The following is a 4,999-nucleotide window of genomic DNA, read 5'->3' as shown; positions in this document are numbered from 1 at the left end:
GGTTGGCCCAGGATCGGACATTGTTTTGTTCTGCTGTGCATGGGGTCACTATGAGTCAGTTCTGACTCGATGGCACCTGACAACAACAACAACAAATGGATTGAAAGTTACCATTTTTCTGTGTGTGTTTTTGGTGGTGCTGCTGGATTCTTTGTTCCACATAATTTTATATGCTGAGTTCATTTTTTTGGTGAATTTTCTTGTCATTTTCATTTCTGTTGTGTTAATGTCTACTAAATCTTTCTGATTTTCATCTTTTTCTATTTTGATGTGCAGGTGTACTTTTTTCTTTGAGGAGTCCCTATAAGTTATTAACTGTTGTCCCTGCTTAAAACAGTCTGTTTTATTGTGAATTATACTTGACTTCCTTGCCATTTGTAAGTTCTGTATCTATACTGTTCCCTCTTTTTACATTGTAGTTGACTTCATTATACATTAATATCTCTGGTTCCCTATTTTTAGTCTTGTAGGCTTGTTTTACTTTAAATATTTCTACATAATAAGGAGTTCTGGTAGTGTAGTGGTTATGAATCAGGCTGTGAACCACAAGGTCAGCAGTTCGAAACTACCAGCTGTTCCGTGGGAGAAAGATGAGGCTTTCTGCTCACGTAAAGATTTACAGCCTTGGAAACTCTGTACAGGGTCGCTATGAGTCGGAACCGACTCCACGGCACATAACAACAACAACAATACGTGCTACCCAGAACACCCTTTAGCATTTTTGTAAAGTTGGTCTGGCCATTACAAACTCTTTTACCTTTTATTTCTTAGAAAATATCCTAATTTCACCATCGTATTTGAGGGACAGCTTTGCTGGGTATATGATTCTTGGTTGGCAATTTTTTTCTTTCAGAGTTTTGTATATGCCATTCCATTCCCTTCATGGTTTCTGCTGAGAAATCAGAGCTTAGTCTTATTGGTTTTCCTTTGTAGGTAACTTTTTGTTTTCCCCCGAGCTATTCTCATGATTCTTTCCTTGTCTTTGATTTTTGGAGAGTTTGATTGTGCTATGTCTTGGTTTTTTCTTTTGGTATTCTACCCACCCTGTTTGGAGTTCATTCAGCTTCTTGTATACTTATCTTCTTATCTTTCATGATGTTAAGGAAATTATCTTCCAACAATTCTTTGACAGTTTTCTCTGTGCTTGTCTTTTCTCTTCTGGAATTCCAATCACCTATAAGTTGTTCCTCTTCATGGCGTCCTATGTAACTCTTAGGCTTTACTCAGATTTTTCCATTATTTTCCTGATTGTCCTTCTAGCGTACTAGTATTGAGAGATTTCTCTTCAAGCTCATTAATTCAGACTTGTATTGCTTCATATCTATTCTTTTGGCCTTTCAATGTCTTGTCCATTTCTAAGATCTTAGTATTACTCTTTTGCATTTCTAATCACAGGTTTTGTATTGTTTCAAAATTTGCATTTATTTTGTCTGTTTGTTCTTATTTTCCTGAAGTTTTTATTTTGTTCACCTTCTTTTCCTCAATCTTTTTACCGATCCTTTGACGTTACCTAAATATCATTCTTTTGAATTCTTTTTCCTTTAGTTCTATTACATTTTCTTTCTCAGAAACATCTTTTGGCTCTGCATCTTGATCATTTGTTTGAGTCATTCTTTCTTGTTTGTTTGCGTGAGCTAAAATTGTCTGTTGTCTCTGGGGCATTGTGTAGTTGTCGTATTGGTAAAAACAAACAGTGCAGTTATTGGATCCGGAGGGGTGAATTTCTGAGGAACTCATGCAATCCGAGGGACTCACGAGGTAGTTGTCGAAGGGATGTGACAGCAGAGTTTCAGGCCCTAGATGGAGTTCTTATTGGCCTCAGTGTTATCTGTGTTGAGGGCACTCAATTCTGACATTGTTCTTGGGGTCCATTGATGGAGCTGGTTTCAGTGTCTGTTAGGACCATAGGATAGCTGGCAGCAGGGTGACTGGTGAAAAGCTGTCTGGTGGCTTTGCAGGTTTTGTAGATCTTGAGCGAAGCCCACCTGAATCCAGGCACCAAAGCAGCACACCAAAGTGGTGCAGCCAACTCCCACCTCCTGCTGACATGGCTTTGAACTCACTGAGAGCATGGTCGTTGGGGGTGGGTGAGGGTGGGATCTGGCCACATTCTGGTCTCCATGGGATCATGGAGGAGAAGAAGAAATCACATCTTTTCTGTTGGCTGCAGGAATTCGCTCTGTCAGGCCTCCCTCTGCTGCCAAAGCTGCTCACAAGATGGTTGAGCCCTATTTGACCAGCCATTCATTCACCAGTCAGTCAGTCTCCCTCTCTTTCTCATCATCTCTGCTGGGCGTCTTCTCCCATCAAATACTGCATCCACCTCTCTAACCTTTATTCTAAAGTTTGTTGTTGTTGTTGCTAAGTACCGTGGAGTCGGTTCTGACTCATAGTGACCCTGCACAGGGTTTCCAAGGCTGTAAATCTTCATGGTAGCAGAAAGTCTCATCTTTCTCCCATGGAATGGCTGGCAGTTTCCAACTGCTGACCTTGAGGTTAGCAGCCTGATTTGTAACCACTATACTACCAGAGCTCCTTTTCTAAAATTTAGGGTGCCAGAATTTTCATCTCTGTCTCTTTTATTTTGTGTCTTGTATTTTTGTTGTAGAGAATCTGTGTAGTGAGTCTGCCTAGTGTGCCATCTTGCCAGTTTGTTTTCTAGAATGTTGAAATTTTTAAATGGTTTTATAAGTTATTTCACTTTCTTCTTTTGTAAATGTTCTGATTTTTCTATTTATTGAGTTATATATTTATGGATATGTGTGTAATTTATATAAGTGTTGGTGTACTGTCCATGTTATTCATTTTAATTTACAGAACTTTAAATATTCTATGCAGTGAGATTTATATTTTCAATTTAATTTCTGTGTCTTCCTCTCCTTTCCCCTCTCTAGAGATTTGGTAAATAGTCACTTTTGTTTTGTTCCAACTTTTCCTTAAAAGAATGAAGGATGTGTAGAGACCATAGAATTTAGGAAAACAGAGGAATATGGTTCTTAACTGAAGGAATATGAGTGGAAGATTATTCAGGGAGAGTGTTTAGGTAAAGACATAAGAGGAATGGGAAATGCTGCAGAGAACTAATATTTAAATAATTGACAAAGGACGAGAGTTAAAGCAGACTATAATAGTAAGTCAGCAGTAGAAGATTGAGGAGAGTGAGAGACATTGCAGGGTCCAGAAGTAAGCAAGTTTTAGCAAGTGTAGCGTGTCAAATGCCTTAGAGCAATAAACTGAAAACTTAAGGATCAGGACTGAAGAATGGTTATTGGATTTAACCCTTAGAAATTCATTGACAACTTTTAATATGCAAGTGGAATACAGGTGCCTATAATTGTATACTTTTAAGAGTTCAGCAGAGAAAAGATAGACAGTGAGTGAGTCTTAGGGGATAGGAAAGTTGATGAAATGGTTTTTTTTTTTTAAAAAAGGAACAACTTGAGCATATCTGTTAGATAGAGGAAAGGAATTCCGATATTGTGGGTTGGAAAAAGGACTTAATTTTTAGAGGTTCTGCAGGTGTTAGGATTAAGAATAAAGATTTGTTTTAGAAAGAAGCGACTCTTACTTTTAAGATGGTTGAGGATAAGGTCAGAATGTTGAAGAACACTTGGAGGTATTCATACCTGATACGTACTTCTTTGCTGTGGGATTTGTAATTACTGAACAATTTAGGCTTTAGTTTTTTCACAAGGTCTTGTCCTATTTCATAAGCTTGATGTAAACAAAAAACAAAAGTATATATTAAAGTATCTTAGAAATTTGAAAATGATATAGAAACCTAAAGTCTGCAACTTAATAACCAATGTTTGTAAAAGTCATTTGCTTTTTGTGTAGGGTATAGAAAAATGCTCCAAACGGCAAGATGATAGAGTTATTCTGGTGCTGCAAAAGGACCATGATGTTAGAAAGTTTTAGAGCCTATAGTTTATTTCTGGAATGATCTCTTTATTAACTATTCAGTAGTGTATTTTAATAAGTACTTCGCAGACAATAACACTTGAAATCATTGTAAATATTTTGAAAGTAGAATAATTAGAATATGGTGAGGAGAAATATGATGAGAAACAGTGAATTTTCAGTGGTTAAAATTTGGCGTAAGATTGAAGGCATTCTGCTTTATCATGTTTGTCTTTTGCTAGTTCACGTCTCATAACTTTTACAAAATCAATCTTTAGTTTTATTTATGAGCTCTTAAATAGATGTATTCAGACTGACTTATGCTTATTGGCTCTTTTCCATTTTATATGTATCCTCATAATGCATAGATTTAATTTTTGTAATGTGTAGGGCCTCTCTGAATCCCATGGTATTTAGAGAGGAAAAAATATTGGTTTACTCTTTGTTTTTCTTAACACTAGATTATTCTTCTTGTGTCTTTTACTACTTTACCTTGCTAATCAACAGTCCTGTATTTCTGACTATTGGATGCCAAGAATGACAAGAAAAATATAATTGAGCTGATTATTCCACTACTAATACGTGCTACCCAAGGAGCTCTGGTTGTGTAGTGGTTACGAATCGGGCTGCGAACCTCAGGGTCAGCAGTTCGAAACTACCAGCAGTTCCACAGGAGAAAGATGAGGCTTTCTGCTCCCGTAAAGATTTACAGCCTCGGAAACTCTGTACAGGGTCGCTATGAGTTGGAACCGACTCCACGGCATACAACAACAACAACAATACGTGCTACCCAGTCTTATTTGGTCCTTGATGTTTGTAGTTCATTAATTCTTGGGAGACTAACTCTTATCCATTATCCAGATAGAGAAATGCATAATATTGTTCCATTTTATTTAGTTATTCAAATATATTTGTGTATCTTCGATGTGTTGCCAATGTGCTAATGTCCTCTTACAAAAATTTAAGAGGGAGACAGTAATAGTGTAAAGACCGTTATACAAAGATAAAGATAAGAAAAATGTTTATCCAATTTGGCAATTAAGAAGTTGTGGTGACCTGAGTAAGAGCAATTTCATTTGGAGGTTAAGGGTAGAATCCT

This window comes from Chrysochloris asiatica, unplaced genomic scaffold, assembly GCF_000296735.1.
Source record: "Chrysochloris asiatica unplaced genomic scaffold, ChrAsi1.0 scaffold00004, whole genome shotgun sequence".
Taxonomy (NCBI): Eukaryota; Metazoa; Chordata; class Mammalia; order Afrosoricida; family Chrysochloridae; genus Chrysochloris; species Chrysochloris asiatica.
The sequence above is the reverse complement of the archived record's forward strand: the minus strand, read 5'-3'. Positions refer to the sequence as shown.